The 16844-nt window shown below is 49.1% G+C and overlaps 1 protein-coding gene across 1 annotated transcript in view; it reads right to left on the bottom strand.

Annotated features, from left to right (window-relative positions):
• GABBR1 (gamma-aminobutyric acid type B receptor subunit 1) overlaps positions 1–5456 on the bottom strand; it is a 172705-nt gene extending 167249 nt beyond the window's left edge. The window contains exon 1 of the mRNA XM_082209305.1: positions 4946–5456. The gene's annotated coding sequence lies outside the window, so the exon portion shown is untranslated. The remainder of the gene's footprint in view (positions 1–4945) is intronic.
• Positions 5457–16844: the final 11388 nt, after the last annotated feature.

Genomic DNA, 16844 nt, shown 5'->3' with positions numbered 1-16844 from the left:
TAACAAATACTGACATAATGTAAGTGAACTCTGCATACACAGCATACATTTGTAGCACATTTGAAGCACATGGCTTCCTCCAAAGACTTCTAGGAACTGTAGCTTATTAAGGGTGCTGAGAATTATAGCTCCATGAAGGGTAAACTAAAGTTCTCAGAATTCTTGGGAGGGGAAGAATGTGCTTCAGATGTATGGAGTCTACGCAGCATACGTTTCACTTACATTATTTCACTGTTCATTACAACAAACCTGTGAGGTAGGGCCAGTTTTAAAACTCAAAAATGCTATAAGGTGATAACAACAATGGTATTATATAATATTATAATTGTCTAACAACAACAACAAGAAGAAGAAAAGCAACTTTGTGCCACACATTTCAATTACAGAGCAGTGTTCAAAAGAGTACATTATATTGGGATCAAACTATGATATTGTCCATGACTACCAGTGTGAGTTCTAGACATGGAGGTGCCTAAATTCATATATCTTTTATGGGCTGGAACTGGAATAGTACAGAACAAGAGGAGAGGAGAGGAAAGCTGTGGAACATAGGGAGAAACCACAGAAGCTGAGGAAGAGGAGGACCCATCCTCCCAAAAAAAATCTTGTCACGTGTCTGTGTGTGGCATGTGGGAATATAATAAAGGGGTTATAAAATTCTGCCCTGTGAGGAGAAAGCGGGCAGAAAGAGAACCTTTTTTCTTCCTCCTTCTTATCATTAGAACTGGCAGTCAATTCAGGAGAGACCAAAACAAACAAACAACAACATTTATCCACACAACACAAAATGAACTGATGGAACTCACTGCCACAAGATGTGACTATGGCGTCTGGGCTCAATTTCCTCTGAAAGGGAGAACTGGGCAGTATGTCTCTGGATACCAGATAGCCGGAGCAACCTCAGGGGAGGAACGTGGCTCACACCGTAAACCATGAGTAGGCAAACTAAGGCCCGGGGGCCGGATCCGGCCCAATCACCTTCTAAATCCAGCCTGCAGACGGTCCAGGAATCAGCGTGTTTTTACATGAGTAGAATGTGTCCTTTTATTTAAAATGCCTCTCTGGGTTATTTGTGGGGCGTAGGAATTCATTCTTTTTCCAAAATATAGTCCGCGCCCCCCACAAGGTCTGAGGGACAGTGGACCGGCCCCCTGCTGAAAAAGTTTTCTGCGGCGTAAACTCATGGGAACATTTGCCTGGCAGCAAGTCACTGAGTGGATGGGCTCTTCTTCCATTGTCGGGCCTGAGTTTGGCCTGACTGAGATTAGAGAGCAGTTTGCATGTTGGAATTGTCAGAGTTGTGGGGAACTGCTATGTGTGTGCTTGTGTGTTTGTGCACATGTGCACGCACGCACGCAGGATGCACAGAGCTGTCAGAGGGGCCTTCTCCCCCACAGGTGCTCTGTCTCCTGACCCCAGCGGGGTAATTAACCCAGGCATTAATAAAAGCTGACAACAACCGCTAAGCCGGTTGCCTAGCTACGCACTCTGCCACAGGGCCTGGGCACACAGACAGGCCTCACAACAGGCTCCTCCCAGCTGCACCTCGGCTGCTTCCCTTCCGGCACTTTCTTGGGTCCCGCAGCCCTCCACGCGCAGGGCAAGCAACGCTTGGCGAAGGCACCGCGCCTCCTGAAGCCAGGGCGCGAAACGCCACCAAAGGTTTCAGCCAGACGCTGCTGGAGGCAAGCTCTCGCAGCAAAGCTCCAGCTGCCCAGTTTAGGCACTGCTGGAAGGAAGCTCAGAGCAGTTCCCTGGCCCTCCTCCTCCTCCTCTTTCTCCTTCTCCACAGTGCCATCCTGGCCACTGACAGTTCCTTACCCTTGAAGCCCCAAGAGACAGAAGTGATCAGGGCTGAGCCCTGGGAAACATCCGCTCCCGGAATCTATTTAGAGACCGGAGGAATCAGCACTTTGCCAGGAAACAAATAAATGCAATCAAAGAGCTTCTCCGTTACTTCTGCCACCTTGGTTCGTTCAGCCATTAATATTAATCAGGCTGCTGTCCCACTTTTCTGTGTGCAAAGTGCTTTACAGTCCTTGGCGCATTTATCCTCGTAAGAGCCGTCCTGGGAGGCAGGCAGGAGTGACAATGTTTTGCATTTAACCTAGCACTTTAGATCTGGAGGGTTTTTTAACAATAATTTTTATTCATGTATTTTGCATGGGATCTAACCCAAAGTAGTCCGTGCCACCACAACATAGAATCAAGATATTGTCCCTACTTATACACACAAAGCTAACAGTAATAAGTTACTAGGTAACACCTGGCCTGCATGCTATGCTTATGATTAATTGCATTTTACATTGCGAAGCTTTTCCTCCTTTTTTCCCCCTTTGAAGGTGATAAAAAATTACTAACAAATTACTAACTAATATGGGACAGGGGGAAAGATCCACCTCATCAAATGATTTTTTTGAGGTTGCTTACTAATAAAAATAGCAACAATGATGTTGTCTTGGCTAGCTTTCCAAGAACTATACATGGTGGGCAAACGTGATTAGTATTATCCCCATATTACAGACTCAGGGATTTCAGACTGAAAGACCAGTTTAGCGAGCTCACGGCTGAGGTGACCTTTGAGTGAGGGGTTTCCTGGCTCAAGTCTCATACGCTTTACCACTTTTCAGATGAAACCTCAACCCAGTGGGGAAACTAGTGAGTCATACCTGCATATCCGAACATCCCAAAGGAAATATGCATTTTGAAGGCAACCATGCTAGTCTGGTTACAAGCAAAGGCAAGGAAGGTTTTTTTGGCACCTTAAAAAAAAACCCTAGTTGTTGCAGCACGCACGTCCGTGCGTGAGAGTTCACCTCTTCAAATGCCTGGAGTGCTATCCTCAAACGATAGACGCACACAAATAAATCCATAGATACATTCCACACTGATAATACACTTCATGTACCTAGCAAAGTGGACTCTAGTCCATGAAAGTTTATGCTGTCCAAAATCTGCGCAACAAAACTCCTTTGAATTTAATCTCCGTTCAGTGTACCTGGTCTGCGGCTATCGGTCAGTACCCACCTATCCCAGGTTGGCATTGACCCCTCGTTCCCAGTCCACGGTCTCCACTGTGCTTGCAACCTGCCCTGAAGTGCGGGCCATTTGTCTTCATGTGACACTTCGATGTGGGATGCAGCCACCCCTGAGTGAATGCTTGCTTAGCTCTGCTGAGCCGCCTCTAGTCAGTGCCCAGAAGCATGCTTGCAGCTGCCTGGAGGGCTAAGATGTACGATAGCCACGGTTTCCTAAACACAGGCAGAATCAAGGGGGAACTCTTGGCCACAGTGACTCAAGGGAGGAGTGTGTGCGTGCGAACGCGTACGTGCAGTTTTGAAGGGGTGTGTGGGAAAGCGCTTGGCACAAGGAAGAACGTGGTTGTGGGCTGAAGAAGCACAGGAGTCAAGGGTGAGATGAAGACCATCTGGTCCAACTGCTGCCCTAAGATATCAGGGGTGGCCTTCAAGATGCCGTGGGAATCCAGCTCCCTTCAGCCCCAGTCAACATGGCCAATGGCCAGGGATGATGGGAATCCAAATAGCGTCGGGACGGCCACTGGTTAGCAACCTCTGCTGACCCCCATGCAGACATAAACTCCCTCTTTTCTAGATCTGATGGCTGTGCTGCAAGGCAAAGGGCCCTAGTGCCAGACTTGTCTACACTACCCTCAGGGAATCATAGAATTGTAAAGTTAGAAGGGACCCCGAGGGTCATCTAGTCCAACCCCCCTGCAACGCAGGGATCTCAGCTAAAGCATCCATGACAGATGACCATCCAGCCTGTCCTAGAATTGGAAGGGGCCACGAGGGTCATCTAGTCCAACCCCCTGCAATGATGCGATGAATAATGGCGGCAACAGAGAGAGCCAGTGCGGTGTAATGGTTAGAGCGTCAGAACTAGGACCTGGGTTCAAATCCCCGCTAAGCCATGCATGGAACTCCCTGAGCGACCTTGGGCCAGTCACAGTCTCTGCACCCGGTCTACCTCACAGGGTTGTTGTGAGGGGGGAGGGAGCAAACCACCACATACGCCAACCTTGATCTCCTTGCAGGAAAGGTGGGATATGGATGCAATAAATAAAGAACTGATAGTAAAAGACTGCTACAATAAATTGCTCAAGCCAAGGGCTTTTTTTAAAAAAGAAGAAGAAAAGATTTCTCTGGGTTCATAGGGAGTAATAACTCATTTGGCCAAGACACCGTGTGGGTGGCAAGCACTCTCCAAGTACGCAGGGAGGGAGAAGGTGAGGCATGTCCAGACAGGAATGTAGGGTAGAGCAGGGTTGTGAGTGATGGAGGGAGCAGAGGAGCGCATCAGAACCAGCTAGGCCTTAATGTCCCCCCATTGCTGCCCTCCCTAGAGATGCAGGCCTCCTCCTTACCCCTCTGCACTCCCCCTCCCCCGCCGCTCTGCAAATGCCAAGTGAAACAGGACTAGTGAGAGCCCCTGATTAAGCTGTCTCCCTGGCCTAGCTCTGGGGACAGGCGTAAATCAAGCAGGCTGGCACCAGGCATAAATCCAAGCCTTGCTACAAAGCACCCGCTCTGTAAATCGCTGCCCTGCCCACAGGGGATGGCCTTGGCGCTTGGCCACCTGGGCAGCAACGCCGCCTGCTGCCCTGAGCTTCCCAGAAGACCAGAAATCCCCCCCTCCATCAAGCAACACACACACAAACAGACTTGCCCTCCCCTCCTGCTCTCTCCCTATGCCCCCTGCCTAGAGTCCATTGCCCAACCTTCTCCATCAATTACCCCAGGACAACCTGTTCCCGATTGCCACAGCGCTGAGTGCCAGTGGAGGAAGGTGTTGAGGGGGGGAACAATAGGCAAGAATCGGGGAAGAGCTTTTGCCTCCATAACCACCACCACCACCAGTACTACTGCCGCCACCCCCGGCTCCCCCCCCCCCCCCACGGTAGGCCAAAAAGCAACTGAATCCTTACCTGGGGCGCTGTCCGCGGTAGCCGATTTTCCAGGCGAGGGCGAAGGAGGCGCCCGAAGAGGCGGCTCTCTGGTAGAGAGGTGGGCAGAGTCCCCTTGGTGATGGAGAGCGAGCGATCCGAGGAGAAGCCAGATCCCAGTCAGCGACGGGTTCCCAGCGGCGGCTGAGCCATCCCAGAGGCTGAGAGAGCCGGCGGCAGCGGCGGAGAGACCGACGCGCGGGCGGGCGGATGCGGGAGGTTGTGGAGAGAGAGGGACAGCCCTTTTGGTGATGGAGGGATCCCAGCTGGGAGAGGAAGCAATCTCGCCTGGCAGCGCGGGCGTGTTGGTGATCTGGGGGGGCGGTGAGTAGGCAGGACGGCGGTCTTGGTAGATCCCAGCGCTGGATCCTAGCAGATCCAAGACATGAGGAGGAAAGGCTGGGAGAGGTGGTGGTGGTGGTAGTAGTGGCGGTAGTGGCTGGGATCTCCCCGAGCAGCAGCTGGGGACCCGGAGCAGCGACCGCGCAAAGCCGAGAGCGGGAGGGGGAGGGTGCCCGGTGCCGGGAAAGGAAAGGGAGGGGAGGGGCCGCTCTGTCCGTCTCAGCCCGCCTCCCCCGCCCGCTTGGGCGGCTGTCGCTGCTTTCTCCGGAGGAGGATGGATAAAAGGATGATGATGATGGAGGCTGGGAGGGGCCTGTGAGAGAGGGAGAGAGAATGAGAAAATGTGTGTGTGTGTTTGCGCGCCCGCCTGTATCCCTAAATCAATGGGCAAAGGAAGGAGGGTCTTTCTTTCTCGGGGGGGGGTCTGTCCGGGCAGGACTTTGGGGCAGATGCCCAGGACCCCGCGCAGAGGAATGATCAGGAGGAGGCTCCCCACCCACTCCAAAAATGCACGCGTGGGGCTGCCTTACCCGCATTTGGGGGAAAGCGAAGTAGCGCACGGCTACAGAGGGGGCGGTCCCGATCAAGTGCGGAGTCAACATCTCTCTCTCACACGCCCGACACCCCCTAATTCCACAGCCTCAAATTGCACCCGTGGACACGGCCCACGGGTGGCCAGGGAAGTGTCAAAGCGGCGGCGGCAGCAGCAGAGCGCGCAGCCTGCAGGCGGCGGGAGCTGTCCAGGGTTCTGAACTGCCGAAGGGCGGCCCGGGCGTGCGAGGGAGGGAGAAGCGGGAAGCGCGAAGTGTTGTGGCTGAAAGGGTCTCATGCTTGCGAGGTGAGCCGGTTGGTTAGCTGGCTGGCTGGGTGGCTCATGGGTGGCGTGAAAGCGCGACCGAAGAAGCGCGGAGCCGCGCCTGGCGCCTCCCCGCGATACCAGGGGTTGTGTGAGCGCTTTCACGCGGGAGGCAAAACGTGGATCTGGAGTGGAGACTCGAGTTATCTCCGAGGGGCGATTTCCAGGAAGACACGTTTCCCATGTTGTGAGACTGCGCGCAGGAAGGCAAATGTAAACAGAAAGGACTCTTTGTGGGAAGGGTGGTACACACACACACACACACACACACACACACACACAAACACACAATGTTATGCTGAGAACACCTTGGAAACAGGAACTCGAGTTCCGGCACTTGCGAATGCGGATTAAGGGGGACACCAGTAAGTGCTGGAGAGTTCCTGCTTTAAAATGGAGCGCTCGTTCTATTTAGTGTAGGCTTTACTGTCAAATGACAGAACAGCGGAGAGTTTGCGAGAGCTCTTCTTTTAGCACCGCTTCTGCAGAAGTTATTTGTGCTTTTTCTGAAATGGTGCCCATTTTGGGGGGTTCCTGCACTAGGAAAGACCATCCAGTCTCTTCCTCTAACCTTTCTTTCTCTCGGGTTAATAATTTTTTAATTTTTATTTTGAATGGGGCTGTGCTGCTTCCAGATGGTTGGTGTGGTATGTGTGTTTTAAATCTCTGGGGGGTGATGGCTTTTTCTTTATTTCAGCAAACTCTGAATACTTCTTAATCACAGCCCCCTCTCAGCAGAGCACAGGAGAATGTGTTAAAAAGCAATTAAAAATTAAATTATAAAATTATAAAATCAGAATTCAATTAAAAAGCCTGCCGGAATTTTAAAAACAAAGTCTTTGGCAAGTGCCAGAAGTTCAATAGGGAGAAGACATCAGCTGGAGCAAATAAAATTGGATATGAGCCATGCATCTTAGCTGTGGAGGGGCCACAAACACTGACTCCCCCAAAGTGATTGAGCATGGATAGAAGGGATCAGGTGGTCTCTGAGGTATTCTGGACATTAATTAATTAAATTTTTATATCACCTTTTGTTCTAATATCACAACATAAAAATACAAAACAGAGTACATAATAATAATAATAATAATAATAATAATAATAATAATAATAATACCAATAACTCCCCTCCCATAAACACATTTAAAAGGCTATAGAATGTTTAATTAGCCAAAGGCCTGGTAAAAGAGAAATGTTTTAAATTTTGCAACCAAAATGGTCAAAGGCCTGGAAACGATGCCTTATGAGGAACGGCTAAGGGAGCTGGGCATGTTTAGCCTGGAGAAGAGGAGGTTAAGGGGTGATATGATAGCCATGTTCAAATATATAAAAGGATGTCATATAGAGGAGGGAGAAAGGTTGTTTTCTGCTGCTCCAAAGAAGCGGACACGGAGCAATGGATCCAAACTACAAGAAAAAAGATTCCACCTAAACATTAGGAAGAACTTCCTGACAGTAAGAGCTGTTTGACAGTGGAATTTGCTGCCAAGGAGTGTGGTGGAGTCTCCTTATTTGGAGGTCTTTAAGCAGAGGCTTGACAACCATATGTCAGGAGTGCTCTGATGGTGTTTCCTGCTTGGCAGGGGGTTGGACTCGATGGCCCTTGTGGTCTCTTCCAACTCTATGATTCTATGTTTTCCCCTCACAGCTCAAGATATGGAATGAAGGCACCAGGCGAACCTCCCTGTGGAGAGCATTCCACAAACAGGGAGCCACCACAGAAAAGGCCCTGTTCTTGTATTGCCACCCTCTGGACCTCTCACGGAGGAGGTCCTCAGATGATGCTTGCAGGGTCCAGGTCGGTTCATATGGGGAGAGGCCATCCTTGAGGTATTGCAGTCCTGAGCTGTTTAAGGCTTTATAGGTCCAAACCAGCACTTTGAATTGGGCCTGGAAACTAACTGGCAGCCAGTGCAGTCGGGCCAGGATCGGACCAATCTTCCCAAACCATCTTAGAATCATAGAATAGAATCATAGAATCATAGAATTGCATTGGCTTTTTTAGCTGCCGCATCACACTGTTGGCTCATGTCATCTTGCCCCAGTGAGCAACCTGGCCACCGAATTCTGCACCAGCTGAAGTTTCCAAACCGTCTTCAGAGGCAGATAACATGTTGCGGTAATCTAACCTTTGAAGTTAGAAACTTGAACGTGGTGCAGTAGTGTATGAGCAGTCAGTGCAAGCTTTTGAGCATTGAAGTTATGAGCAAGCAGTAGTCTGTCCCCATCAACAGTCAAGCCGCAGCATTTTGGACCAGCTGGAGCCTCTGCACCAGGGACAAGGGGAACTGAGGTTACCAGTGCATCCAGTCTATCCCTGTCCAAGAACAGCCACAGCTAGCATACCAAGCCATAGCCATAAAAGACAAAGATACATCCTCAAACTCTGGTGGTTTTATGCTGTTTCGGATTGCCACATTCAGTGGAGTCCGGTGTTATTTTGTCCTCATGTCCTAGTACAGTGGTACCTCAGGTTAAGAACTTAATTCGTTCTGGAGGTCTGTTCTTAACCTGAAACTGTTCTTAACCTGAGGTACCACTTTAGCTAATGGGGCCTCCTGCTGCCGCCGCCACACGATTTCTGTTCTCATCCTGAAGCAAAGTTCTTAACCCGAGGTACTATTTCTGGGTTAGCGGAGTCTGTAACCGGAAGCGTCTGTAACCCGAGGTACCACTGTATGACTAAAAGAGGTGCTATGCAATGAATTTTTAAAAATGCACCACTACTGATGTACCCCTGCCCAAAATTGTGGGTGTAAATGGATGCCTGGGTCAAGCTGTGTGTGTGTGTGTGTGTTCAGGCAGACTTTGTGTGATGGTATGTGGAGGTGTTGCGATGCGAACACATCCATGTGTGTGACTGGATGTCTGCCAGCAGCAATTTCATTTTATCTATTTCTCTCTCTCCATTTCTCTCTCTCTCTCTCTCTCTCTCTCTCTCTCTCACACACACACACACACACACACACAGTCACCACCCTTCAGAACAGTGTGTGCTTACAGAATTAAATGTGCAGGTCCACAAAGAAAATTGAATAGATGCAGAAAGCCACCATCCACCATCCACTTGAATCTAACGGTGATGTATCTGCCTGTGGAAGTGTGTGTGCCAGTTATTCACGGCCGTGCATGCCTTTCCACACTCGTGCCTTGGAGGGATGTCTCAGAGAATGCGCAGCATCACCTTATTCTGTCAACATAGGTCTGGGGTGTTGGTGTCTCAAGGCTGCACGACAGTGCGACTCCACACCTGCCTGCTGCTGGCTTTGTTTCTTGCCGAGTTGTGAGCTGCAGTTCTGCACACGTTTGTGACGTGCAGGTAAAGCTACCTGCTATTTGTGTTTTTTTTAAAAAAATGATATTTATCAAATTTTACAGACAATAAAAAGTTACAAAATTAAAAATAGGAACTAGAAAAAGAGTAACAATAGTAAAAGGAAAAGGAAAAGAAAAAGACAAAATACATAAAAAGTAAAGAAAAAGTTAAAAAGAAATCAATATTTTCATGTCTTATATTTCATTTACTTGTTTCCTGACCTCCTCACACACCCCTTTTTTATATTCCAGTTCACATGGTTAATTCAGCAAATCCTTACCCTCTATCATTTATCTTCACTTAATATGTTAACCTATTATAACTATATATTTCCAATCATTGTCAATCCGTATTTACATATTCTTGTTAATCTTTTTACCAATACCGCTTATTTTCAATCCAACATCCCTTTAACATTCATTAATTTTACAGTATTTCTGCAAGTAGTCCTTAAATTTCTTCCAGTCTTCTTCCACCACCTCTTCTTCCTGGTCTCGGATTCTGCCGGTCATTTCTGCCAGTTCCATGTAATCCATCACCTTCATCCACCATTCTTTCAGTGTGGGCAAATCTTGTGCCTTCCAATACTTTGCGATCAATATTCTTGCTGCTGTTGTTGCATACATAAAAAAAGTTCTGTCCTTCTTTGGCACCAATTGGCCGACTATGCCCAAGAGGAAGGCCTCTGGTTTCTTCAGGAAGGTATATTTAAATACCCTTTTCATTTCATTATAGATCATCTCCCAGAAAGCCTTGATCTTTGGGCACGTCCACCAAAGGTGAAAGAATGTACCCTCAGTTTCTTTACATTTCCAACATTTATTATCGGGCAAATGGTAGATTTTTGCAAGCAGCTACCTGCTATTTGTGTGAGGTTCCCTTAGCCTGTGCATAACTCGCTGGCAACTTCTCCTCTGTGCACCATTTGTTGTTGTTGTTGTTTAGTCATTTAGTCGTGTCTGACCCCATGGACCAGAGCACGCCAGGCACTCCTGTCTTCCACTGCCTCCCGCAGTTTGGTCAAACTCACGCTGGTAGCTTCGAGAACACTGACCAATCATCTCATCCTCTGTCGTCCCCTTCTCCTTGTGCCCTCCATCTTTCCCAACATCAGGGTCTTTTCCAAGGAGTCTTCTCTTCTCATGAGGTGGCCAAAGTCTTGGAGCCTCAGCTTCAGGATCTGTCCTTCCAGTGAGCGCTCAGGGCTGATTTCCTTCAGAATGGAGAGGTTTGATCTTCTTGCAGTCCATGGGACTCTCAAGAGTCTCCTCCAGCACCATAATTCCAAAGCATCAATTCTTCGGCGATCAGCCTTCTTTATGGTCCAGCTCTCACTTCCATACATCACTACTGGGAAAACCATAGCTTTTACTATACGGACCTTTGTTGGCAAGGTGATGTCTCTGCTTTTTAAGATGCTTTCTAGGTTTGTCATTGCTTTTCTCCCAAGAAGCAGGCGTCTTTTAATTTCGTGGCTGCTGTCACCATCTGCAGTGATCATGGAGCCCAAGAAAGTAAAATCTCTCACTGCCTTCATTTCTTCCCCTTCTATTTGCCAGGAGGTATTTTGAGTGCAGGCACATTGACAAAAATCAGAGGTGCTGGGAACTGTATTCAACAAGCACACACGTAGATATAAATAATAATCTCCCCCCCCACATCCCTTCTTTCTCCCACTTTGCCTTTCCCAAGGATGCCCTGGAAGAACTTCCGTGACGCAACCTATAAGCTTTGGGGGCTGCTAGTATGCTCTCCTTCCCTACTTCCCACAACAACGCAAAGAGTGCCACAACCCCATTCATCTTTCCCATCTGCCTGTCCTTCCTCTGGGATTCCCCTCCCTCCACCCTCAAAGGATTAGGCAGATTATGGGATTATCTGCTCTTGGCAGCCCTGGGCACTGCAGAACAGAGACCCAATAGGACTCATTAGTCACCCCTCTGCCCCAATTTGCAAGAGGCCTGGAAGGATGATGCCACATCTCAAAAGAAGGCCTTGGGAACCTCAGGCCGAATGTGGCCCTCGGAAGCCTCCCCAGGGCCACACCCCTCGCTGGCTCTGCTTCACACAAAGAGGACTTTCCCTGGTTGGAATGTGTCCTGGAAATCTGCTAATGCCTCTTGCCTTATCTAGAAGAGGGAAGAGTGTCAAAATTAGGCTGCCTTATAAAGGCAGTGTTTATTGCTCTGCCCACTTTTGCCTCTGACTCCACCCACACCTATCATGTGACCCTCATAAGGTTGCCTAGATTCTAGAAGCAAATGTTGCCCTTGGGCTGAATAAAGGTTTCCCAGTGAGTGGCTGCTGTTAGTTTGCACTTCGGTTTTAAAAGCACCAGGTAACCTGGGGCCAGTCACCAATTCTCAGCCGAAAGGTTGCAGTCCTAAATATTACAAGAGCACTGTTCTTGGGGCCTCAGGTGTTGTACTGGACTACAACTCCCATCATTCCTAAGCATGGGTTAAGATGGCTGGGAATGGTGGGAGTCAGAGTCCAACAGTGTCTGGGCAACCAAGGCTCAAGAGCACTGTAAGCGCCGTTGAACTCCCTTTATATATATATAAAAAGTAAGCATACATAGGATTGTGGATGCAGGCGACCGACCCATAAACCAGGAAGCTCAAACTGCATATTTGCTGCATAAACTGAGCCTGCTTACTGGAGAGCAAGCGCCGTTGAACACAGTGGAACTTGCTTTTTCTGAGTAAACTTACGCCTTATAGTGTCTTGAGGCTAATAATTAATAAATAAATAAATAAATAAATAAATAAATAAATAAATAAATAAATAAATATTTATACCCCGCTCTCCCCAGCCAAGACCGGTCTCAGGGCGGCTAACACCAGATATGAAAACAATTGATTGAAATACAACATTAAAACATTAAAATGCAGCCTCATTTCAGTGGAAACTCAAATCAAAAACTTTTTTGGGGATGAAAACGTCAAGTCTTCACCAAGGCCAACTATCCAGACTGGTCCTACGTGGGCCAGAAAAAAGCCAGGGAAGTCCCTAAATGGGAGTTCCGACACAGAAGGAGAAAGGAAAAAAGAAAGAGGGAGAGGGAATCAAGTCGATTCCAAGCCAAAGGCCAGGCGGAACAACTCTGTCTTACAGGCCCTGCGGAAAGAAATCAGATCCTGCAGGGCCCCGGTCTCATGAGGCAGAGCTATACACCAGGCCAGAGCCAGTACACATTCCCTCAACCTCAGCTCCTGATCTGCAGCTCAGAGGGAGGGGTGCTGCTGACCTTCTTCAAAGGATGAAAGGGTTAAAGCAAGATAATGGGTGTGAAGTGCTTTGAACACTTTGATAACACTATATTATATATTTATTTAGTGCATTGATTTGCCCCCCTTTTCCTCTATGGAGCTCCGAGTGATGAACATGAGTCTCCCCTGCCCCTCGTTTTATCCTCACAACAACCCTGTGAGGTAAGTTAGGCTGAGAGACAATGACTGGCCCAAGGCCATCCAGTGTTATGTACTGAGTTGAATAGGATCCAGAATGCAGCAGTTTGATTGGTCCACAGGAATCACCCAATCCAGCTCCAGATGGAAGGGAATCCGCAACCTGATTGGCCTACAGGAGAATCCCAGAATTAGCCAATCACGTGGGGCCCATTGTGTAAATAATGTATACAGTGGTACCTCGGGTTACATACGCTTCAGGTTACCTACACTTCAGGTTACAGACTCCGCTAGCCCAGAAATAGTGCTTCAGGTTAAGAACTTTGATTCAGGATGAGAACAGAAATCGTGCTCTGGTGGCGTGGCAGCAGCGGGAGGCCCCATTAGCTAAAGTGGTGCTTCAGGTTAAGAACAGTTTCAGGTTAAGAACGGACCTCCAGAATGAATTAAGTACTTAACCTGAGGTACCACTGTATAAGGCAGACATTCTGGGGGAACTTCCATTCCTCCTCACCACTGTGAGCTGAATAAAGAGCATGAAATCGACTCTCGACTCCGAGTATATTTCACCCAGCTTCATGGTTGAGTGGGGATTCAAACCCAGCCCTCCCCTGTCACAGCCAGGAGCTCTAGCCACTACACCCCACTGCCTCTGTTCAAGAGTAACAGCAGCCCCCGGGGCATATGGGGCGAGGAAAGAACCATTTGGAGTGGTTGCAGGATCTGCCCTCTACCCCAGGCGACCCCTGTGTCTGCAGCGGGAAGCAGATTTTGCTGTCGCTGCAAGCGGGTCTCCGATTTCAGTGCAGTGGCAGAAATTCACGAGATCCCTATCTGTCGCCTCTTGGATCTAGGGACTTTGAGGGGAGCAGAGGTTTGCTGTTGCAGCCACTCCTAGGTCCCCCATCTCCAGCGAGAAAGGTCAAAAGAGCAACAGCCTGTTCGTTTATCTCTAGAGCTGCCCCGGAGGTTGCCAGAGGCTTTGAGCAAGGCAGGGTTAAAGCGCCAGCCTCTCGCTCCCCGCTGAGCCCTGATTCAGCATCTAGAGCTCCTGGAGCGCTTTGATCAACAAACAGCCAGTGCTTCTGATCTCACACAGCAGGCAGGGACAAGGAAGCAGATGGAGGGACGCAGATGCGCAGCCCTTGGAACCGGCTGAGGCACAGGCCCTGCTGGCATCCGCTACTGCAGAACCTCCCCCTGGCATCCTGGCCCTTGCCCTACGAGAGCTACGGGGCTTCATCCAAGCCTGCGTTCTGCCCTGAACACGGCACACTCTGAAAGTTCCAGCCCAACAGCCAGAAACCTCACCGAATCCTGAAATGTAAAAAAGCCATGCTGGCTAGGAAACGGCGTCTCATCCAAGGGTGAGGGGCTTTTTTTTACTCGAGGGCCACTTTTGTTTCTTGACAAGCTTCCGAGGGCCACATGCCAGAGGTGGGGAAAAGTGGGAGGCTGGGACTCACCCTGGTTCAGTAAGTGCCACACTTTTTAACAACAGCGAAAAAGAGGTGCCCTTGACTGGGTGGGACGCGGGTGGCGCTGTGGTCAAAACCACTGAGCCTCTTGGGTTTGCTGATCAGAGGGTTGACAGTTCGAATCCCTGTGACGGGGTGAGCTCCCATCGCTCTGTCACAGCTCCTGCCAACCTAGCAGTTCAAAAGCATGCCAGTGCAAGTAGATAAATAGGTCCGGCGGGAAGGTAACCGGCGTTTCTATGAGCTCTGGTTTCCGTCACTGTGTCGTGTTGTGCCAGAAGCAGTTTGGTCATGCAGGCCACATGACCCGGAAAGCTGTCTGTGGACAAACGCCGGCTCCCTCGGCCTAAAGTGAGATGAGCACCGCACCCCATAGTCAGGTCTGACTGGACTTAACCATCCAGGGGTCCTTTACCTACCCTTGAAAAAAGCACTACACCCACACACAGGCTGGGACTCTCAATGGCGCCCCTCTGGAGGCTTCGCCCAGGGCAAAAAACCTGGCTAGCCACACCTACCCTCCATAATAATAATAATAATAATAATAATAATAATAATAATAAATTTTTATTTATACCCCACCCTTCCTGGTTCAGAAAACCGGGCTCAGGGCGGCTAACAACAAATTTAAAACACTTAACTGATGCAACAAAAACAGCATAAAATGCAGTATAAAACATGAATAACAATAATTCAGAATTCAAAAATCAATTTAGGGAGGAAATCCATCCAATAAACATTAGATGATCACCAGGGCTAGCTGGCTAAATTAGTCCTATTTGGGCCAGCGAGGAGACCAGGGGAGAATTAGCTGTGGGATCCCAGAGCGGGTAATCTTCATAAAAATGCTCTTCTATGAGAAACAGGAGGGCCGTGGGTGGCGCTGTGGGTTAAACCACAGAGCCTAGGACTTGCCGACCAGAAGGTCGGCGGTTCAAATCCCCGCAATGGGGTGAGCTGCCGTTGTTTGGTCCCTGCTCCTGCCCACCTAGCAGTTCCAAAGCACGTCAAAGTGCAAGTAGATAAATAGGTACCACTCCGGTGGGAAGGTAAACGGCATTTCCGTGCACTGCTCTGGTTCGCCAGAAGTGGCTTAGTCATACTGGCCACATGACCCGGAAGCTGTACACCAGCTCCCTTGGCCAGTAAAGCGAGATGAGCAACGCAACCCCAGAGTCGGCCACAACTGGACCTAATGGTCAGGGGTCCCTTTACCATTATGAGAAACAGGATGAGGAGAAAACAGGCCTCTGGCCTGATCCAGCACAGCTCTTTTTCTATCCTTGTTGTGACACCACACAGGTGGCTGACTAGATGCTCACAAGCTGAACCTGAGTACAACAGGGCCATAGCACAGTGCTAGTGCGGCTGCAGATAGTCTTGGGTTCAGTTGCCTGTGGCATCTCCAGTTAGAACTGGGAGAGACCTCTACCTGAAACCCCAGAGAGCTGCTGTCCGCCTGTGTAGACAATACTGATCTAGATGGACCAGGGGCCTCAGTCTCAGGCTGCCTCCTGCATTCCTATGTAACAGGCGCTTGCCGATTCCCCTGTTGCTAATCCTTTAATGATGATTTTATCTCGCTCCTGGTTTTATTGTATTTGCAGTTGTTTTATTGGACTTTAATTGTTTTACTGCAGAGCTGCTTTGGGGTTTTCAGGGCTGAAAGGAAGCAGCATATAAATGCCTTCATAAATTTTAGAAACAAACAAAATTTCTCAGCTTCGCAGCCTGATAACCTGGTACGTATAGTCAGGTGTAAATGCCACTAATTTACATGAATGAGTCTTTCTTCTTTTAAGAAGCCACCTGATTCTCTGCGGGTTTCCTCTGAAGCAATTTCTCTTGCGGTCAAGGCGGTTTAATTCCAGGCTGCATTCCTGTGCTACTCTTGCTCAGAGTCCGCCCCATTGCAAAGAGTAAGACTTTAGTCCTGAGTAAAAGGTAACGGGATCCCTGATCATTAGGTCCAGTCGTGACCGACTCTGGGGTTGCGGCGCTCATCTCGCTCTATAGGCCGAGGGAGCCACCGTACAGCTTTCGGGTCATGTGGCCAGCATGACTAAGCCGCTTCTGGCGAACCAGAGCAGCGCACGGAAACGCCATTTACCTTCTCGCCGGAGCGGTACCTATTTATCTACTTACACTTTGACGTGCTTTCGAACTGCTAGGTTGGCAGGGAGCTCACCCCATCGCAGGGATTCGAACCACTGACCTTCTGATCAGCAAGGCAAAAGAAATAGCAAAAACAAAAGCGCCAAACCTAATCTGTTCCAGAAGTCCATTTGACTTCCAAAATGCTTAAAAACCAAGGCACAGCTTCTGACTGGTGCAGGCAGCCTGGAAACAATAGCTGAGACCCACTTCGGACGTTCGGCTTCCACTTACTTACTTCCGGGTTTTCGGAGTTTGAGAACCAAAGCATTTGAGAACCAAGGTGTTTGAGAACCAAGGTACCACTGTACAGTGACATCAATAG

The sequence above is a fragment of the Podarcis vaucheri genome, assembly GCF_965113315.1.
Source record: "Podarcis vaucheri genome assembly, chromosome: 2".
In the NCBI taxonomy this organism is placed as follows: domain Eukaryota; kingdom Metazoa; phylum Chordata; class Lepidosauria; order Squamata; family Lacertidae; genus Podarcis; species Podarcis vaucheri.
This window is presented reverse-complemented; position numbering and strand designations above follow the sequence as displayed.